Source organism: Triturus cristatus, chromosome 11, assembly GCF_964204655.1.
Source record: "Triturus cristatus chromosome 11, aTriCri1.1, whole genome shotgun sequence".
Lineage (NCBI taxonomy): Eukaryota > Metazoa > Chordata > Amphibia > Caudata > Salamandridae > Triturus > Triturus cristatus.
Window position 1 is genome coordinate 370,252,815 of NC_140594.1, and position 22,643 is coordinate 370,275,457.

The 22,643-nt window shown below is 47.7% G+C and overlaps 1 protein-coding gene across 8 annotated transcripts in view; it reads right to left on the reverse strand.

The window, feature by feature from the left end:
- GPAT2 (glycerol-3-phosphate acyltransferase 2, mitochondrial) overlaps positions 1 to 22,643 on the reverse strand; it is a 1,263,238-nt gene that overhangs the window by 1,216,786 nt on the left and 23,809 nt on the right. The window lies entirely within an intron of this gene.

The window sequence follows — 22,643 nt, forward strand, 5'->3', positions numbered from 1 at the left end:
TACTATGTTCAATACTTTTCTGACTTTGTTTGCTGTACAGTGCAACGCATATTCAGAGTTGAAAAAGATGCTGTGACTTTTTAAATTTGCTCCGCTGTTACCCCGGTTTCAAGAAAGAGTACGTTTTTGGCACTGATTCCTGTCTACCAATGCTAGTAGATGGAGATTTACCACAAAACTCATGGTAGTTGTAAGGTAATGCCCATGTACCATCTGTACTACGTCCCCTTGATGCAAATTAGCCCAAAGTAGTGCATAGTGCTGTGAAGAACAAGGCCTCTGGCCCGGACGGTATACCAGCGGACTTGTTTCTAGCTAACATTCCCCTATGGCTCCCGCTGCTAACACATATTTTGAGATGCTATGTGGCCCAGGGTTCCCCGGATTCTTGGAGATCGGTCACAATAGTCCCCATATTCAAAAAGGGAGATTGGTCGGATCCCAAATGTTAACGGCCCATATCGTTAATTGATTGTTCCTGTAAAATCATGGGCCATGTGATATTGGGGAGGTTGGAGACCTGGGTAACAGAAAATGGGAAATTTTCGGATATCCAATATGGCTTCAGGAGAGGCCTGGTTAAACAGTGCCTTAATCTGCACCTAGCCATAGGCAAGTACACTTTAGCCAAGCCTGGATCCCTTTATCTTGGGTTCATGGACTTGACGTCTGCCTTTGACTGGGTGCAGAGAGGAAGACTCTGGGATAAGAAGTTGACCATGGGCATTGAACCACCTATTGTGCATTTTTTAGCAATGCATTAGGGAGTGATGGGAAGAGTCCGATATGGAGCAAGTGGTGATCTCACTGCCCCAATAAAGATGGATTGCGGGGTCCGACAGGGCTGCGTTCACGCCCCTTTCTTATTTTGTTTATATATAAAAGATCTAGAAAGCCACATTAAAAATGGGGAATGTGGAGGGCGTGGCCTGAGGCGTCAAGATAGCGGTCGCGCTCTAAGAGTGCTCCGGACCCCTCCATCATCCGCCTCGAATCCTGCCAGCATCGGCAACCATCTGTGAGCCCTACCTGCACGCAGAGGACCCCCGACACGGTGGCGCCGTCCTCCTGTGCCCGGAACTATGATGCGGGGCCTGTGAAGCAGACTGGAGCACGCGGCCTGCAGCGGCCTGTCCATCCTGCTGCGGTGGCGTCCCGCCGACGGCGGTGAGGCGCCTCCTGTGTGCTGGTGCGGGCAGGAGACAGGTAAGAGGCGGCGACCGGGCTGCATCTTGTGCCTTGACCTTGGCCGGAATATCCGTGAGTGGCGGACAGGATCGGCCTGGCCACCCGTAGAGCTGATGGTGGCGGCCTCGAGGCCTGCATCCTGCGTCCTCTGGTGCTCGGCCAGCGTCTCGGCTGGCGCATAGTGCGGCATACCGGCGACAGTGAGGGGTGCCTGCGAGTCCTTCTACCAGGTGGGCCCCAGGCTGCGACCTCCAGGTATGGATTCCTTTGATGAGTGGGGTGGGGACCGGCTGTCGGCTCGGGAAGCAGCGCGTGGGGAAACGTGTGCCACCCTCCCCCCGGAGCCTGGCACTGTGGGATACTCTGCACCCCCTCCCCGCTGTGAGGCGGATTGCTGGGCCAGTGTGTTCTGGTGCACTGTCTCCCGCTGACCCTGCTGCGTAGAAAACTGCGAGGTCTGCATCGCGGCCTACTGTGTCTGCCGTACTGGGCCTGCTTCTTTCCTGCACTAGCGGCCTACCATAATAAGCCGACCTCCTGCTGGGCCTGAAGGCGGCGCCGCCCCCGGTGAGTGCGGCGGGGACCGGCTCTCAGCTCGGGCAGCGTCGCGTGTGGAAGCGCGTGCCCCCCCCCCCCCGGGCCTGGAGCTGTGGGACACTCTTCACCACCTCACCGCTAAGTGCTTCTGAGGCCGGTGTGCTCTGGCGTGTTGAGGGGGCTGTCTTCCGTCGCCCCTGCTGTGTGGAGGGTAGCGCGGCCTGCTGTAGGGGCGGTGCTGGCCTACCAGCTTGCGGCGGCTGTGGCCTACCCCACCGATCTGACGGCGGCCCCAACATCCGGTAAGTGGGGTGGGGACCAGCTGCCGGTTCGGGCAGCGGCACGTGTGGCAACGCGTGCCCCCCTTCTCCTGGGCCTGGCGTGGTGGGGCATTCTGCATCCCCCACCGCTGTCTGACTGGTTCCGAGGCTGGTGTGCTGAGGGGGCTGTCTCCTGCCGGCCCGCCATGTGGAGGGCACCGAGGCCTGCAATGCGGCCTGCTGTCTAGGCGGGGCTGGGCCTTTTCATTTCTGAAGCCAGCGGCCTATTCTTCCGGGCTGACCTCCTACCAGGCCTGAAGGTGTCTCCATCCTCCTGTGTGGGGCGGGGTATCGGCTGTCACGTCGGGCAGCAGTGCATGTGAAGGGAGATGCGTGCCCCCCCCTGTTCTCTACCGCTCCAAGATTGGCCTGGGGGCCAGTGTGATCGGATACGCTGCAGAGGCCTTTCTTCCAGCTACCTTGTGATGTGGGGATTTGTGAAGCTTGGAGCACGGCCTGCTGTGTCAACGGGGTTCGGCATGCTGTACCCTCTGCTCTCGGGGCCCGGCCTTTAAGAGCAAGTGTCTGCGGCCATCTCATTAGGTGGTCAACTGGGCAACTACCTGGTTCTATCGTGTGCTGCTGGGGTCTTGGCCTTCCGGCAAAGTTTCCATGCTTGTTGGGTTTCGCCAAACCTGGTCCCTGTTATCCAACCAACGAATGGGACTGTCGCCAACTATGGGGAGAGACAGGGCCCCTAAATCCACGCCAGCTCCCATGCAGATGAAAATGGACAGGTTCACTACCTCTGAACAGGATCCCCCTGGGAGGGCAGCTGGGGGCCCTCCCCAGGACAGGGATCTAAACACCATCCTTCAGGCCATTAATGCCTCGCAAGCGTCCGTTGAGGGGAAGATTGGAGAGATCACATTTCACAGTTTAAAGGACAGGTGGCCCATCTCCGCAGTCATACCAAGGAGCTACATCAGCGGGCCGAAGATGCTGAGCACAACGCTCGTCGTAACAACCTCCGCCTGGTAGGGTTTTCCGAGGGAGTTGAGACGGGCCAGGTGGCCATCTTCGTTGAGGCCTGGTTCACATCGTGGATGCCTGAAGACACCCTGTCGTCATGGTTTGTGGTTGAAAGAGCTCACAGGTCCCCTGCAACCAGGCTGCCCCCGGGTGCTCTGCCTCGCCCCATCATCCTGAAAGTTCTTAACTTCAAGGACCGGGATGCCATCTTGCGAGCGGCACGTGTTACAGGTCCCCTCAAATTTCAAAACCATACCATTATGGTATTCCCGGAATACACTAGGGAGGTGCAAGAACTCCGGCGCTCCTATAAGGATGTTAAACAGAAGCTGCAGTACCAGCTCCAGTTCCCTGCACGCCTGCGAGTTATTTTTCCGAACAAAACACAGTTCTTTGATTCACTGCACGCGACTGCCCATACATTTGCGGGCTCCCACGCGCGTTCATGCACCCCTGTCAGATTACACAGACCAGGTACCACCTGTCATGACCGCTATTACTACACCTAGGTCGCCTCTCCATGTGTTGTCGTGGAATGTCAATGGTGTCCTGGACCAGCATAAGCGCACGGCGGTCCTGCGCTATGCGCAACGCCTCCACATAGATATCTTCATGCTTCAAGAAACGCACCACCTAGGTAATTGCTGCCCCTACCTGGCTCGCTATGGATACGATAGAGTATGCCACTCCAGTTTCTCCAGGGGCTCCCGTGGGGTGGCTATCCTCTTGAGACGCACCCTGCCCTTTGTCCTCTCCCAGGTGACCCATGATCCTCAAGGGTCATTTGAGACAGTTTGTGGCTCACTGGCTGGTACCCCCCTCAATCTCATGCCTGTATATGCCCCCACCCGATGCTCACATCCACACTTGCACATACCGCTGCCTTGATGAACACTATGCCTCTGGGAAACACGGTTGTTGGAGGCGATTTTAAAGCAGTTTCCTGACACAACAGGTCCTCCCTCCGTCTCCCGAACGGCGCATGCGAAACAGCCAAAGAACTGGTCCGAGTCTCTGGGCCTCTGCGATGCGTGGCGCACATGGCACCCCCGCACCACCCAATTCACACACACCTCCGCGGCCCACTATACACAGGCGCGCATAGATGCGATCTTTGTCCCCGCACCTGAATGCTCTGAGATTATAGACATCCGTATCCTGCCCAGGGGTATTTCCGACCACTCTCCAGCACTCCTTAGCACGGGGGCTCCCCTCACTTCGGCCCGCCAAACATGGAGAATGAACGCTTGGTTCCTCCAAGACAAGGGTTTCAAAAAGGTGGTGGGGACAGAACTCAAGCACTACTTCCTTACTAACGAAGGCTCAGTAGCCTCCCCGGGTACCCTATGGGAGGCAGGAAAGGCAACCATTCGGGGTGTCACGAAGGGGTAGTTCAAGAACCAGAGGCAGGCACAATGGCGAGAAATCACCTCGAGGGAAGCGCAGGCGCTTCCCTTGGAACAACTACTGTCTCTGTCTGATGACGCCACCCAGGCCCAACAGCTTGCTCACCTTCGGGAAGAAATTAGACCATTATCCCTGGACGCTGCTAAGCTCCTATGGAGGTCGTCGGTAGCGAGAATTTATGGCTGGGGAGACAAGAACGGTACGATCCTGCACAGGCTAGCCACATTCCCCAGGGCAAACCGCATTGTCCCAGAGGTGGTAGACGAGGCTGGAACGGTGCACCGCGTCCCTGTGGCGATGGCCAGCACCTTTGCCACCTGCGGTCGGCGTTTATACACAGCGCATACCCCTGACCTATCGCTCCCTGATCTCCTTGAACGAGGTAAGGTACGTCTCCCTCGGCTGGAGATGACCGCCCAGAAGGATCTGGAACACCCCATTTCTCGGAAAGAAAATCGAAGAAGCGATCTCCCTCAACTCATCGGGCAAGACCCCGGGCCCAGATGGCCTTCCTCAGGAGTATAACGTGACTTACCGTGAAATTCTAGTGCCCCGTCTGGCTGACCTATTTCAGGAAGCTGTGGAGAGAGGTTCCTTTTTGCCAGAGACGGATATCGCCACCATTGTGGTCCTCCCGAAATCCCAGCCTCCCTCCAGTCAATGCGCGGACTACCATCCCATCTCCCTCCTCAATCCGGAGGTTAAGCTGTATGCCGCCATTTTGGCTCAGTGATTGAAGCCCTACTTAACAAAGCTGGTCCATCCAGACCAATGTGGCTTCATGCCTCAACGTGGGACCCGTCATTGCCTCCGGAGGCTGCAACTGGCTCTAACTCACCGGCAATTACTTACCCCATATTTAGCTCTCCCATTCACTGCAGGTTCTGGCCCACCCCACCTCCTAGAAAGTTCAACACAGCAAACGCGGCCTTGAGTTGCCGTATGCCACTGTTAGTTTGGGCGGTTGCGCATTTTTGCTCCGCTCTCTCCCAGTTGACCTTCAAAAGCTTGTTCCTGTCTACCCCGATCGAGTTATGTTACTTGTACACGCACTGGCATCACAGATGCATCAGGCAATCACCAGAATTTCAACGTTCGTATCTTTTGCTAAAGTTAGCACGCTCCTGCATTCGCAGATCACCTTTTTCCGCTCTATAACCGCACAGTATACACTGTTACCACCTTATGCCTCGTGCAACGCATAGACCGTATGACACACTGCCTTTCCTACACACCTCATGCCACACACTAACATAATAACCTGGAACGTCAGGGGTATCCAGCGCGTCGATATGCGATATATGCCTACTTGAAGCTTCACGCCGCACATATAGCGTTTCTACAGGAAACACACATCTCCCAGACGGAAATCCGCAAACTACAGCAGAGGTGGAGGGGCCAAATACTGGCCACAGGATACTCCGCTTACACGCGAGGGCCTTGATATGGGTGAGGCACAGAACCCAATTTGACTCCGAAGAGACAATAATAGACGCATGCGGCAGGTATGTGTTCACCAAGGGCCGTCTCAATGGTCAGTGTGGTGCTTGACTCCATATACGCCCCAAACACAGAGCAAGCCCCTCTCTGGCACACACTCAAAGGTCTGTTGTCGCGCTGGTGTGATATCCCATGGCTGTTCGGAGGCGACTTTAACTCTCCTTGACACGACACATGACAGATCATTCCCACCACTTGCAGAAACAGCAGCAACCTCCAATGCGAGACATTTGAAGGAATAGCTAAACCATTGGGACCTAGCAGATGTGTGGAGAACCCTCAACCCACAGGTGTGGTTATACTCATATTACTCACACCCACATGGATTATACGTCCATATTGACCGTTTTGGTGCAAGCGTGGCGCTCCTCGTGCAGTGCACTATGGCGGAATATTTAGGAAAAACACACTGGGACCATAATCCACACATTAGGAAATTTTCACAGAAGGGGATTTCCTGCCATTAATTGGGGTCTCAAAAAAAGTCACAGCACATCTGCAGCTATGCTGTAAATAGCAACACACAAATAGCAGATACGCTCGTTTCAGACGTAACGCGGTGACAAGATAATCACAAGAGAGACGATAAGTTCACGAAGGTTTAAAAAAAAAAAAAAAGAGGAAGTAGTGATGATGGGAAAAGGAAGAGTGTCAACGTAATAGAGCAACAAATAAGCTATGAGTAACAAATGTCCTAGCAGGCTGATACCTCCAGGGTTCCCCTCCTACACTTTGGAATAATCCACACAGGCCAGGGAATGGGCCTAGTTAACGAGGAGGAAGAACAAAATACAATTGTTTTTCTAGAGCAGCTGGCAGGCACCAAGTGGGACAGCACAGTATAAGGCGCAGATAAGTAACGTAGGTGAGGTCATAGTCATGCAAAATGGTGTCCCAGCTCCACATCATGGACCAACATCGAATTTTACAGGCACCAATCAAAGCATGTCCATATTTGAAGGTCACTAATAGTGTGACACAGCAAGTATAGAAAGCGGAAGTAAGCAAGTATATTATCACAAGATTTTCCAAGTGGAATTGGTTGTCACTACAGCCAAGGGCAGAGTGCACCCAATTCGGAAGCAATCGAGTGGTGCTGTCCCCTAAAAGGTCCGAAAGTGCACCAGCAGCAAAAGAGTCCACACCATAATGCAACCAATAGTAAGAATAATCACCAGCTTCAAAAGCTTGTTCCTGTCTACCCCGATCGAGTTATGTTACTTGTACACGCACTGGCATCACAGATGCATCAGGCAATCACCAGAATTTCAACGTTCGTATCTTTTGCTAAAGTTAGCACGCTCCTGCATTCGCAGATCACCTTTTTCCGCTCTATAACCGCACAGTATACACTGTTACCACCTTATGCCTCGTGCAACGCATAGACCGTATGACACACTGCCTTTCCTACACACCTCATGCCACACACTAACATAATAACCTGGAACGTCAGGGGTATCCAGCGCGTCGATATGCGATATATGCCTACTTGAAGCTTCACGCCGCACATATAGCGTTTCTACAGGAAACACACATCTCCCAGACGGAAATCCGCAAACTACAGCAGAGGTGGAGGGGCCAAATACTGGCCACAGGATACTCCGCTTACACGCGAGGGCCTTGATATGGGTGAGGCACAGAACCCAATTTGACTCCGAAGAGACAATAATAGACGCATGCGGCAGGTATGTGTTCACCAAGGGCCGTCTCAATGGTCAGTGTGGTGCTTGACTCCATATACGCCCCAAACACAGAGCAAGCCCCTCTCTGGCACACACTCAAAGGTCTGTTGTCGCGCTGGTGTGATATCCCATGGCTGTTCGGAGGCGACTTTAACTCTCCTTGACACGACACATGACAGATCATTCCCACCACTTGCAGAAACAGCAGCAACCTCCAATGCGAGACATTTGAAGGAATAGCTAAACCATTGGGACCTAGCAGATGTGTGGAGAACCCTCAACCCACAGGTGTGGTTATACTCATATTACTCACACCCACATGGATTATACGTCCATATTGACCGTTTTGGTGCAAGCGTGGCGCTCCTCGTGCAGTGCACTATGGCGGAATATTTAGGAAAAACACACTGGGACCATAATCCACACATTAGGAAATTTTCACAGAAGGGGATTTCCTGCCATTAATTGGGGTCTCAAAAAAAGTCACAGCACATCTGCAGCTATGCTGTAAATAGCAACACACAAATAGCAGATACACTCGTTTCAGACGTAACGCGGTGACAAGATAATCACAAGAGAGACGATAAGTTCACGAAGGTTTAAAAAAAAAAAAAAAGAGGAAGTAGTGATGATGGGAAAAGGAAGAGTGTCAACGTAATAGAGCAACAAATAAGCTATGAGTAACAAATGTCCTAGCAGGCTGATACCTCCAGGGTTCCCCTCCTACACTTTGGAATAATCCACACAGGCCAGGGAATGGGCCTAGTTAACGAGGAGGAAGAACAAAATACAATTGTTTTTCTAGAGCAGCTGGCAGGCACCAAGTGGGACAGCACAGTATAAGGCGCAGATAAGTAACGTAGGTGAGGTCATAGTCATGCAAAATGGTGTCCCAGCTCCACATCATGGACCAACATCGAATTTTACAGGCACCAATCAAAGCATGTCCATATTTGAAGGTCACTAATAGTGTGACACAGCAAGTATAGAAAGCGGAAGTAAGCAAGTATATTATCACAAGATTTTCCAAGTGGAATTGGTTGTCACTACAGCCAAGGGCAGAGTGCACCCAATTCGGAAGCAATCGAGTGGTGCTGTCCCCTAAAAGGTCCGAAAGTGCACCAGCAGCAAAAGAGTCCACACCATAATGCAACCAATAGTAAGAATAATCACCAGCTTTAGCTACAATCTGAAGATGACCCAGAGCGTATTTGGGGAAATAAACTAGATACAAAGACGGTAACATGGCCACACAATGGCATACACTAGGTCACACATTTTACCGGATGTATAAATTTTACAACATGCAGGGGAGTTGACTGTGCTTTATCTGATTATTGAAGAGCAGATTTTTTAGTATTGTAGTTGCGTCAAGTGGGTTAAACATAGAAACAACAAGCATTTATAATGCAATAGGTCTCGCAGGGACATTGTTTAAAGCTTTTAGCATTGTAAATTATATTGTTTTTTATATTGTTTTTTTTTCTCAGGGTAAACGTAGACTATAAGACGCTGTTTATAAATTGATAAAAAAGTTTAAGAAATCACAATATGTGTGGTACAGAACATAAGACTTTTGTTTTAGCTGCTAAATTGTGGTTAAGAAAAGATGGCGACACAGATATTAAAAAACTTGCCGAACGCAAAGATAACAAATTGCTAGAAGGGATGTGTTTATTTTGTAAAAAGCTACATCACGACGCTCTTTTGTTTGCGGTAAAGCGCTAAAAAAACTCACAGCACGCGTGTTGAAAAACAAAGCACTTTCCTTTTAAGTGCTAACTTTTTAGTAGCAAAAGATGGCAACACAGATTACATCGAAAGACATCCCCAAGACACAGACTTAACAAATTACTGTAAGGCACGTGTCTGCCCCATAGGAAGTATCTGTTTAAACAAATGTTTAACAGGTGGTGCTAATTCCTTAGTAACAAAAAATGGCGACATAGATTAGATAAAACCACTTGCCAAGGAGACAGTAAACAAATTGCTGCAGGGCATGTCTGTGTCCTGCAGAAAGTATCTCACACAAATGTTTTACAAATAAAATGGCGTGGAGCCGATAACAGTTATACTTTAATTTGAGCGTTTTATAGACGTATTGAGCATATTCCTGAAGTACAGCCAGTCATTAAGCAGGGACGCTAAAGTTGAAATTATCATTCATGGCAAAAATCCCCCTAATGCAATATTTTTGTCCTCAGTCTGAGAATAGAAAAAAAATCCTAACTCTGCAGCAGTTCACAATTTTTTATGTAACTTTTATTTTTTTACAGTTTTGTATTGCTAAACTGGAACTGCTTTACATAAGCACCAACAACCACATCTTCATTTAATTTTTGGTAGGCACGGAGGATTACATGATTTGCCCAGAAATACAGGCTATGAAGGCCATGCTAAAACTGAAACCTGCTTCTTGAGCTCCAAATGTGGCAGCTGTAGCCTTTACGCCACAACCTCGGGTGAGAGGTCCTTTTATTGAAAAACGAAATATGAGCCAAACAACACGTTTTTAGAAAGCCCCTGTGCACAAGCACGCCTGGGTTTATGCCCCCTGCCATACAGGACAGGAGCTGGCTGTTTTATTTCTCCAATGGTCTTTCTGTGCTAACTGCTCCGGGCTGAGGCGATTCTGTGTTATAGTTGCCGTTTCTTTTGATTTCCAGCCCACAAAGGTTTTAGCCCTCGGAGCCGATACGGTTATACTCTTATTTGAGCGTTTTTAGACGTGTTGGGCATATTCCTGAAGTACAGCCGGTCATTAAGCAGGGCCGCTAAAGTTGAAATTATCATTCATGGCAAAAGTCCCCCTGTTACACAGCCCCACAGTCTGCCAGAATACCCCTCTCCTACCCGTGATGCAGGCTGCATTGTGGCGCTTTAGGTAAAACACACTTCTAAAAACATGATATCACGCACGGCTTTGAGTGAGCAGGGTCCTGCCGGAGCTCACCACCGGCAGTTGTTAAAAGCAGGAGCCGAAACAGGTCCGTATCGGGCTCTCTATTTTCGTCTTCAGTCTGAGAATAGAAAAAAATCTTAACTCTGCAGCAGTTTACTATTTTTGATGTAACTTATATTTTTTTGCAGTTCTGTATTGCTAAACTGAACGACGACATCTTCATTAAATTTTTGGTAGACACGGAGGATTAAGTGATTTGCCCAGAAACTTCATTTTATTTTTGGTAGGCAAGGACGAGTTATAATCTTATTTGAGCGTTTTTAGATGTGTTGGGCATTTTCCTGAAGTACAGCCAGTCATTAAGCAGGGCCGCTAAAGTTGAAATTATCATTCATGGCAACGTTATTACCCGAGCTGATGCACATCTAGCGGCTCGTGCAGCCCACAGAGCTACGCTATTGTGCGCTCTTGTTGAGTGTGTGTGACATCACGTTCTTAATGCCCCATATGTAGCCAGGTCTGGTAGTTCATTGGCTGAATGCAGCCACTTCTGGAAAATGTGTTAGACCTCACTGTCTCCGGTTCGAATACCGGCAGGTTCAATCAGCCGTCCATCCTTCTCAGGGTGATAAGATGCGTTGGGTAACAATAAATACCTTCTAGCCTATCGATAGCGCCAAGAGGCCTGCTTCCACAAATATGCACGTTATTACCCAAGCTGATGCACATCTAGTGCCTCGTGCAGCCCATAGAGCTATTATCACCTAATTAGGCATCCTTATTTGGGGCCACTAGCCAGTGATTTACAACAGCCTCTTCAGCAGCTAAACAGAAAACTCAAGGAGATATTAACAAGTGTAATTCATATGCTCGAATCACTGCTATGTAGAGAAGTAAAATGGCACCTCAGCAGGCGCACAACCCAATGAGCTATCTTATCAGCAATATATGCATTTCAGTGTTTACGGACTGCCTATATTAGTGACGGACGGAACAGTATAGTATATTCAGCAGGCAGGCGCCCTACTCATTAAACCATCACCCAGTATGCATCTTTATTCTCAGGCCACTGCTGTGTAGAAAGGAGAAACATTACCCCATTCATGCTTTTAGTGCATTGATAGATTGTGTGCAGTGGAGGGGTCCTGCGAGCCTTGTGGGAGCGAAGAGAGCTGCGTTACTCCCCGCTTACCTCCTCCCATATAAAGGAGCCAACACTGTCTCTGCTCCTTGTCCCGGGATTTTAAACAAGCTGTTGCCGGTGCGCCCCACACAGCACTTGAGGAAGGGGGAGGAACAGCAGAGAGAGTGGGGTGGGGGTGGAGGAGGGAGGGGAGAAGACGCACGTGACAGCCTGGAAAGCAGATGCCTTGGTGAACTCTACCTGAACCTTAGTTTAGCACGCCTCCTCAGATAACAGAACAACCATAAAACTGAAAGACGCCGTAGACTCGGTGTCCAAAGGGCGTGTACAAAAAAGCCACAGGGCGGTAACCAAAAACCCTGCAGAGTAATGAGAACACAGGGTGTTAAATAAATATTGATATTGCCAAATTGAAAACATGGGCAGGATTACAAGTCCCTCTCCTAAAATACTTTTACCCCAATATGTCTCGCTACGCGAGCAACGCATGCGTGTTGCAACGCTAGGCGAGACTTAAAAAAGGAGCAAGTCAGTCGGCTAGTGCCACCTCGTCGCCACAGCGAACAAAATAGACATGCTGCTAAGCTGTAGTATGGCATCGATCTCACTGCATAAGCACAAAAGAAGGTGATGGAAATGATAAGAGTCTATACTGCAAGGTCACTACCCAGTTAGGGGCAACAAAAGTGCACAAAGAACTCAAACTGGCACTGGACAAGGACAGAGTGTCAACAATACCACAAGCGGGCACACATTAACCTATACAAAAAGGCTGCAATAGTAACATGCTAACAGCCCACACAAATAGTGAGACATTCAACTCTCTCATGTTTTTCTTTAGCTACTGCTCGACTCAAGAGTGGTGGCACTTCAGAAGCCTAAAGATGTAGCCCTCTGTAGACAATAACTTTAAAAAATAAATAAATAAAAGACTAAGGGGTTAGTTAAAAGGTTTGTCATCACATCCTTGAAACATGCAACTTTGCTTTTCTAAAATTACAGGTGCTAGGTGTGAATGTAAGCCATGAACAAAGAGTCTACATTGCCAAAGCGGTAAAGGTCAGCCTCACTAGTACCTACCTATTTTAATTTAATGCGCTATTAATTAAGCAGTAGGGTAATGCAAGCAGGGTCAAACTGGTAGGATTTACAGACGGAACAGCCTATTACACAGTATCAACTCATGAGTTGTGCTTGAATATGTCTACCCTGCCTCAAGCCATTGCACAGCGATTTCGATAATGGGTGTAGGAGGTCGACTTAAAACAATTATCACTAACAATTAATATTCAAGTAAGGAACTGTTGACAGGGTAAAGGATCCAGCGAATGGATTTGACATTACATACTAGCAGGGGTGATGGCAAGCAGCTGCTTAAAGAGTCACCCATAAATGGAGGTGGCTATCAGGCCTAAGTTGGCATGTGCTGCGTATTACAAAATGTGGAAGGCAGAAACCAAAACACTTTACAGTGGTAATAAAATAGGCCAGAAACTAAAATGTGCAAGAGAGGGAAGGCAGCATAGGATAATAAACCATGTATTCAGACTCACCTAAAGTTTCACAGGTTTGGGGGGGTGACTCAAAGTCGCAGTATGCCACCCTGAGCCTTGGCGGAGTTACAGGGTGATCCTAAACAAGAAGTACAACACGCCCCCAAAAACAGAGATGGGGTTGCAACCTCAATGTCCTCGGGGAGCCCCGAGAAGAAAGCGCCCAGAATGCCTAGTTGTAAACGCGACTATGCGCAGTTACACTTCCCGCTGCGCGGGATGTGCCAAGGGGTTCTACCACATCCACTGGGGTGCTGAGCCCCGCATTGCATTTGCCCTTAACTGAAAAGGACTCAGGGTCCCAAGACTCGCCACGCCCATGAGGCGCTAACGCTGCTTATTAGGAGGGGCGGGCCTGCCCAAACATCAACGCTACAAAGCGCAACTGCTCTTCCCACTGTGCAGGAGGCGCCAAGGGATTCTAATGCACCTGCATGGGGTGCTGAGCCCTGCTTTACATCTAACCTGAACCGAAAAGGACTCAAGGTCCCAGGATTCACTGCGCTTGTGAGCCACCAATGCTGCTTGCCAGGAGGGGGCACAGTCACCCTCTGTGCACTACAAAGTGCGGTTGCTCTTTCCGCTGCCCAGGACGCGCCTGGGAAAAGCACAGGCCTAGGGCAGACCCCTTCACACCTAGCGCCTGGGATAGGCTACCCCAAACGCCTATTTCTGACTATTCCAAGGTACTGTTGTATACCAAATGCATTATTTCCATCTTACTGTCACCCCAATAAGACGACCATGAGTGGGATTACTTGTTTGGACATCTCAGCTATCTCGTTATCCAGTTAGTAAACACCGCTTGGCTGATTGATTTTGATCTGCTGTCAAGACTGTTTCTTTTTTGGTGCCCTAATCTTGATACATTTTTGTTTACATATGGGAAAGAGGAAAGCTATTAGGGGGGAGGAAGCAGGTGAGGCCAAAAATAAAGTAAAAAATAAAAATATACTGGTAGCAACTGTGTGTTCGACAGGATAGATACTCTGCTGGTAGAATGCAAGGCGATACTGGCTCTGGCCCCTGTTGCCTCGTTTCCCTGCTCCAATAGTTCCCCAAAGAGTGCTGGCTTAATTAAAGAAAACAAATCCCTGCGATGTTTATGAGATCCAGCAATCGGGTACAGAATCCATCTATTGCCCTCTTACCGGTAGTATCAATGATCCAGGGTGTAGCGCCAAGCCAGGAGCAAACTCCTTAGTGCAGATTATTCCTTGTTGCAATTGTTTTTCTCCTCTATAAGACAATCCTGATCCCCCTATAACGTTGGAGGGACCACAAGGGGAGGGAGGCCCACTAGCTTTGACGGACTTACCCCTAACCAATAACACAAACTTTCATGAAAAGTTTAGAGAACTTAGGGCAGGAGATCGCCGCCGTTAGATCTATGGTGGGCCACCTTACAGAATGGTCAAACAATTACCTGAGGAAAGGGTGGGTACTCACCCGAGGGTCCTTGTAGAGCCAACTCGCAATGACACTCTAGCCACAGAGTTACGACCGCAAAGGCCAATAGCAAGTAGTCCACGTGTGTGTGTGTGTAAATATACATATACTGAAGAGATTGGAACAGTGATGACAGGGAGTGATACAAGGCCTTTGCCCCCAGCTTATCAGAACCTGGGCACACACACAATCAATATGGTCAATGTGCCCGAGATCCCTTTGCAAACTAGTTATGACAGGGACAACTCGCGTAAAAAAACAAAGTTATCTATTGGATACATCATGTGGGGGATGCAGATCTATTATCAGGAAAGACATCTTGCGGGTCAAAAGATGTGATATCCCCAATTGCACAACCGATTACATTGAATTAACCATGGTAGTTGGAACCCTGGTTGACAGTTGGGTAGCATTAGACACACGGATCAGCCCACCATCAGGGTCCAGCTTCCAATTTAAGTACTATCCACCATCAAGCAGTCCGCCACCGATCAAGCAAATCCTCCCCCCACCCTGCTCCCCCCAAAAAAGTGGATGCTTCAGTCTTAGTAGAGATCAACTGACTGCCCAGTCAGAGCATATTGGCTTCACAAGCTTGAAATACACTCAAATAATTCGGCTCCATGCATAGGGTCTCTATGGGGGAACCACGAATACCCGATACCATCAATGTAGTTAGGGCTGACAATAAAGAAATCTCGAGTTTTAGACCGTACATCTTACAGGGGACCGGAAAACAACCCAGGCCCCACGATGTTGCCTCTGGTATAGATTCTGTGGTCTCTCAGAGTGATGCCAACTGCCCTATGTCTCGAATTTCAGCCATCCTAAGTGCTTTGCTATTGCCACCTTGATCTTAGGCACCGTCCAAAATTTTAGTTGTGTGGCTGGCTTAAGTTCAAAACTCTCCATGCCGCATTGGAACAAGATTATCAAAATTTCGATTTCTACATATTTCAAGAAGCCTGGAGTACCGAGTCAGTGCATAGATCCAGCTACATCAATTATTGCTCATCTCCCATTCCTAATAGGCAAGGTTGCCCCATCGGCGGGCTACCGATTTGGGTGAAAATTTCTCTCAACTGCACAATCAGCCAGCTGTCTAGTGACTGCCCAGATATCTTAGTATTTCGAATCAAGGGACACTTTAGCATCACCCTAGACGTCTATAATATTTATGCAAGAGGCACCAAAGGCGGTAAGTAGTCGGAAACCTTGAAGCAACTTGAGGAACATCTGCAAAAGAGGGATTCCAAGCACCATTCGATGCTGGCAGGTGACTCAAAAATCACCTTCGAACCCCTGGAAAAGGACGATGTGGGTATTGTGAATGAAGAAGACTATCAGTGAGCCATACCATGTCTGGACCTAGCACCAGTCAACAAATTGACTCAAGTAGCACTCCAGCTGAATGCCCCGACTCTCAAGTTTGGGTTAAGGGCAGCCAACGGCAAAACAAAATCTAACATGTCAGGGGCACCCAAATTTCATAGAACCAACAGTGAGAGTCGTATTGATTATGTTTTGGTAGATCGGAAGCTCTGGCGCAATGTATACAACATAGAAATAAGGGAGCAATTAGAGAGTGAACACAACCCTCTATGTCTCACCTTGCTGTCCCGGTGGAGTAGTGAGCCCAAACTCCCTTGTTCATACCGGTTGACTCCAGAGGTTATTCTATCCTATCCGACGACGAATGGCGACTCAAGTGGCATCCTTTAGCTGCATTGGAGGATACCCTTGAATTAAATCACCTTGATCTACTGAAAAGTACATCTGCGTTGGATGGCCTGCAAGCCACGGAATGCCCCTTTGTTTCCATAGATATCTATTCTCACCTCTTTAACCAGCTAGTTCTCTACTTCACAGCGCCCATGTCTCACTCCAGAAAAAGCAAAGACAATTTCACTCTTGGTACAACAAGTAGTATAGGCATTGCAGAAACCAACTCACACTGGACACTAAAGTAAAAGACTTGGACTTAACAAACACCTAGAGAAGGGCATGCAAGCAGGCCCAAATCAAAGCTAAAAAGGATTGCAATGAGAGGAGATGGCAGGATATTAAGGATGCATGTGAAAGTAAAAATCCTAACAAGTTCTGGGCCCTGGTCATTTGGAGTGGCAGCAAGGCTGCCCACAACCCGAAAATCATATCTCCGCAACTGCCTGATAAAATCACTTCAAAACTCTCTACACAGAAGCAAATGAGTTACGACTTCAGGAAGCTGTCCCTGTACATGCCCAGTGGCCATCTGGCAACTTATTTGACTTAGGCAACATCGAAGCATCTGTTGATGCTATAGTATGTGCCAAAGCCCCTGGCCCTAACGGTTTACCAGGTGACATCTTTTTACAGGAGAGGAGCAACTGATCAAAATATATCTTGCTTCTGTCCAATGCAATTGCATTTGACGCTTCTATACCAAAGTCTTTGAGAGGCGCAGAGGTGCTACCCAATTCAAGAAGGGAGATAGGAACTACAGGCTCTTCAGCCTCATCGACTCCATCCAGAAAGTATTCTGTTGTGCCAAATTAGCCAAGATTCAGGATTGGATTGCCGCTAACGATATTTTAACACCTTACTAAGCCGGCTTCAGACGAAAAAACAGCACAATTGACCCGGTTTTTCACTTCCTCCTTTGGTTTTGGAAAATCATAGTAATCGGCAAGTGTAGTCTTTACATCGCCGTTGTCAACTTAAAATTGGCATGCAACTTGGTCCCAAGACACAAGCTCTGGCATGTGCTCCGTGACATGGGTATGCCACCGGTTAGTCTAGCTGTAATCATTCGCCTCCATTAAGACAACCATGCCAGAATACACTGGTGTGAGCAAGGACCGCTCACCGAGCCTATTCCCGTAAACAAGGGTGTTCGTCAAGAATGCGTGCTAGCCACAACTTTGTTTTCATTACCATTGAACAATGTAGTGTACTTACTTTCAACATATCCTGCATACTCTCCCTACCTAGGCACAAAAACCTCTACACTACTCTTTGCTGATGACACCTTATTGGTCTCAAAAACCCCAGGAGGCCTCTAGCACCTACCAAACTGATCTCAGGAGTTCTGTTTGATGCGAGGGCTGGAGATAAATACACCAAAGACTAAATTTATGGTGATCAATTTACACAAAACATATAGAGGGAGAGCTACTCGGAGGGGTTGCGTTAGAAAGGATAGACACCTTCTAGTATTTGGGGATAAAACGTTCAGCAAGAATGTTTAGGAAACCCCATGTGAAAAAGATGGCCATGATGCATAGGAAAATCGTTGGTATCCTGCTGAAAGAACAACATGCATCCAATAGCAAACCAGTCGCAGCTGCACTTCAAATTTAAAATTTGAAACTGGTGGGCTCAGCCCTTAATGGGGCTGAACTCTGGGGTTTTGCCAATTATTCAATCTGAGCATAAGTGAATATAAGTTCCTGAGAAATATAGTATTTTTGCCCTGGAGTACCCCGCTCTATTCCTTGACATTTGATATGGGTAGAAAAACAGATCCAAGATAAAGTTAGGTTGTGCCCATTGCTGTTCTGGGTCTACACCCCAACTGTCATATTATGCTGTTGCACTCCAGAAAGCTAATACCTTTGCCTGCTCAAGAAAGATAGCATGGATCAGCATTGTAAGAAAGCCACAGACATCCATTGGTAGGCAAGAGGATGGGAAACGTACTTCCCTAGAGTCATTCCCCACCAAAGATGAAGTGAAGGAACGCTATTGGGAGTGGGTAGCACAGAAAGAGCTTAAAACAGCATTCAGAGGCTCGCGAATTAGCAATTTCCTGGATTTTAAATCAGCCAGATCACTCGAACCTTATCTAGATTTCATCTTGGTCCCACTGGACAGAAAACTCCATATCCAGTTTAGGATAGGCTCACTCCCATTTAATGCATTGATAAGTAAATGGTCACTAAATATATCCATCTCCATGTTGTGGCCTGGCTGTAAAGTTGTGAATGAAACTGCAGCATACAGGTTCTTCGCTTGCGCAGTATATATGCCCCTCCGCATCCAGTGGATCAAACCAGTCTGCTTGGGCACACAAAACCATGCTACCACCCTGTGTATGCATTGATCTGACCCTTGTCCTCCACTTGCGTGTGCTACTGCTAAATTCTTGTGAAGGATGGGACTCATTAGGAGGAAATGTTTTACTGACCAAGGAGTAATAACTCAGCTCATATACTGTGCATGTCATCAGAATAAAATGTAAGCCTGTAGACGGTTCTGGGGCCTGTGCTCTTTGCTCTTGTGTTATACCCTTTATCTTGCCTGTCACTACCAGAATGCCAGTTCAGCTGTTTCAGTAAACTGGATTTAAGAAATATGAGCCAGGTTTCTCTCTTTAACCCCTTCAGCGCGGCGCGGATTTCCACGCCAGGCTGAAGGTTCCGTGCGCGGGCGGGGCCATGACGGAACGGTTCCGTCATAAGCACAGCCCAACCGACGTGCATGACGGAACCGTTCCGTCATGCGCGTCGAACGGGTTAAAAAAATGTGCACCTCCTCTTGACCTCGCCTGAAGCACAGCATTCTGCTTTTGTCCTGGGGTCTACACTACCCATATTTCGGGGGCACTATATTTTTAAATTAAAGGGATAAAAGCACAGACCTCAGAGTTCCTTATGTGCCACCAATTATTAGGCAATGATAAAAATGGCAGTTTAAATAAGGAGATTAATGTGTCTGTTGGAAAGATCAGCGTTTTGCCCAAGCCCAGTTTTGAATCCTTAAGTAGCAGAGATAATGTGACTCTTGCAAATCACAAGTGTAATGTGTGAATCAAAGAGTTGTTTTCTATTGTAGACAGTTCAGTGAGTTACTTCTGTTGTTACAAAGTTCCTTGCAGTTCATAATTTATAATGTAGTTTGATCTTAGGAAAATAGTTAATTTACTCACCCTCCATTTTTTAGGTTTCGTCTGCACAGCACTTGCACTGTGCTTGAGAAATCTATTGTTTTTAATATAAACTTAAAAGGGACTTTGTAGTACATGTCTTGGGTTCTCTTTTCATGTTGAGCATTCTCTGGGTTTGTAGAATGTTCCTTTCCCTATGTTCTGTGTTGCTTTATGGTTCAGGGTTCTCTTCTTTGGCAGTTGCGGTTGGCTTCTGCTGTGGAGAGTCCGCTCTTGTAATTCCTCTGTATCTCAATAAAGCAACTTAAAGAAGAAAGCTGTTGCGGACCTCGTTTTATCTACAACAATTTTGGCGACGATTTATCCATCAGCCCACGCTTGGTACTACTGCTTTCAAGTCTCGACTACAAGAGCGGAACATCTCCACACCTCCACCCTCGAAATAACGGCCCTACAGTATTGTCTCAAGGCATGGTGACATTTCCGATGCAAACGGACTGAGCGTTTGTTTTCCTGCGTGATAAGCTCTTCTGTTTTGCTAGTGGACCCACGGACCGTTTTATGCGTCAGGGGCGAGGCAGAGCCAAATCTGTGGGAAACGATTCGCACAAGGAGAAGTGATGGTCTGAGTCAAAGTGGCGTGGATACACTCGCAACTCACCTTTGAGCCTGGTTCTGGTCACGGTGACGATCGGCGTAGGAGCGACAGTTGATGCTGCAGGAGCTCCGCTACTCGTGAAGTTTCTCCTCATCTGATGACATCATGGAATCTTCAACGCAGAGTGGTTCACGGCAAGAATCCTGAGACACGGTGTCACTGTAGAAGTTTCCTGGACTGCTGTCGTCAAGCGTCTAATTACGCTTCCACGTCTCCGCGTCATCGACGTGGCGGCCATCTTTGGTTACTGCTGTTTCCATGACAACACCTTCTCAGTCAGCCACCGAGCTACGAAACTCTGTTTTCTCTCAGATTTGGGCAGCGTTTCGTTCCCAGCAGCGACACACATGTCGTGTGTCCCATCCTATTTTCCACTGACCTGGTTTGCTGAGGATTTACACTGAATCTTTCAGGTACTGTCGTGCTGTTCTCGCATTGTTCTTGGTTTACTCTCTCACTACAGACTTCAGTTCATTTAAACTGCCAAATTCTCGGTTTTCTGTGGAGGGCTTAGTGCGGTCAGTCATGACAAACGAAAATCCCTCTATAGTTCTTCCTCCAAGTTTTTTGGCCCTTCCAGGACAACCTAGCATTTCTTGGGATGATTGGTTCCCGATGTTCGACAACTACCTAGATGCTTTAGATGCACAGGAATATTCCGCAAAAAGGAAAAAAGCACTCTTACTAGGTTCGTTGGGCAAAGAGGGTCAACGCATTTTTCGCTATCTACCTCAAGCATTACAAGCAAATGGGCAACCTGTCCCTGACGAGTATAAAGAGGCTATTTGTAGGCTGGAGGTAAGATATGCGAAGGAAGAAAATTTAGTCATGAATAGATACAGGTTTTACACAAAGAGTCAGAGAACAGGGGAGTCAATTGATGACTTTGTTGCCAGGTTGAGAGAGATGTCAGTGAAATGCAAGTTCGGTGGAATGATGGATGAATTTATTAGGGATCAACTTATTGTGCAGTGCAATAACAAGAAAATCCAAGAGCGTCTTTGGGCAGCGAAAAATCCTAACCTACAGACAGCAATAGAATTAGCTAAAATCGTAGAGGAGTCTCAGGGGTGTATGAAAGAACTAGAAAAGAAGAGTTCCGGTGACGTCAATGAAATTTCCTGTCAAGAATGCTCAGAACAAACTTACTCTTCTGGAGAACAAGTTGACATAGCTGCAGTGAAAAACAAGAAGCTTGTCAAAAAAATTCCTTTCATCAAAAATCCCACTACACAGAAGTCACCTTTGACTCGCATGTGCATTAGGTGTGGCAGCACTGTTCATCTTTCAGACTCTAAGTTTTGTTTTGCAGCCAAACAAGAATGTTTGAAATGTGGTCGGGTGGGTCATTATGCGAGAGTTTGCCGTAGCAAACCTCGTTCTTCCGTTGCCTCTGTGGAAGATGGTGCATTATTTGATGAAGAAGGCCACAAAATCCTAGTTACGGATGGTGACTCATCTTTGGTGTCGAGTGAGAAACGCAAAGTCAGGCCTAAGGCGCTTTTCACCATAGATGGCAAAGAAATTCACTTAATGGTGGATACAGGTTCAAGGTACACTATTATTCCACATGAGCTTTTCTTGCACAACTGGGGTACTAGAAACCTTTTACCTAAAGACATCTCCCCGGGTGGATATCAGGGCGAGACTATTGATATTTTGGGGTACTTTAATGCGTACATTGTTTTCTCTTATAGGAACATACAGGGAAAAGTTTATGTTTCTAAGTCAGGCCCAGCAATACTGGGTTGGGTTCACCAGTATGACTTAGCAATCATTGTTAACCCCCGTGCTTCACCACAAGTGATGATAATTGAGGATAATGAGTTGGAGAAAATTTTGGGGGATGCTAGCTCTGTATTTAGGAAAAGCTTAGGTCAACTCAGAGGGTATTCTCATCGAATTGTTCTGAGGGAGCATTCCATCCCAGCTCAACACAAGGTCAGGCGGGTCCCAATCGTCGTTAGACAAGAGGTTAAGAACATGATTGATGAGATGCTGGCTTCTGGAGTAATTGAACCAGTTGAAGCCTCACCTTGGGTTTCTCCCATAGTCGTCTCAAAAAAATCGGACGGCAAGCTCCGTTTTTGTGTAGATTTGAGGTCTTTGAATGATTGTGTGGTTGCGGACACCTTTCCTCTTCCCAACATATCTGAGTTGGTCACTACCCTGCATGGCGCTAAGGTATTTTCCAAGTTGGATCTCAGAAGTGCTTACCACCAAATTAACTTACATAAGGACTCTAAGCATTTAACTGCCTTTATTACGCCTTTTGGCATGTTTCAATTTACTCGCTTGCCTTTTGGGCTCAATTCAGCTGCCAGTGTATTTCAAAGGATGGTCTCCGACCTCCTTGAGGGAGTAGGAAATACTGTCTACTTTCAAGACGACATTTTGATCTATGGGCAATCAGTGGAGCAACATAACGTCACTCTTAAGATAGTGCTAGACAGACTTTTGGTGG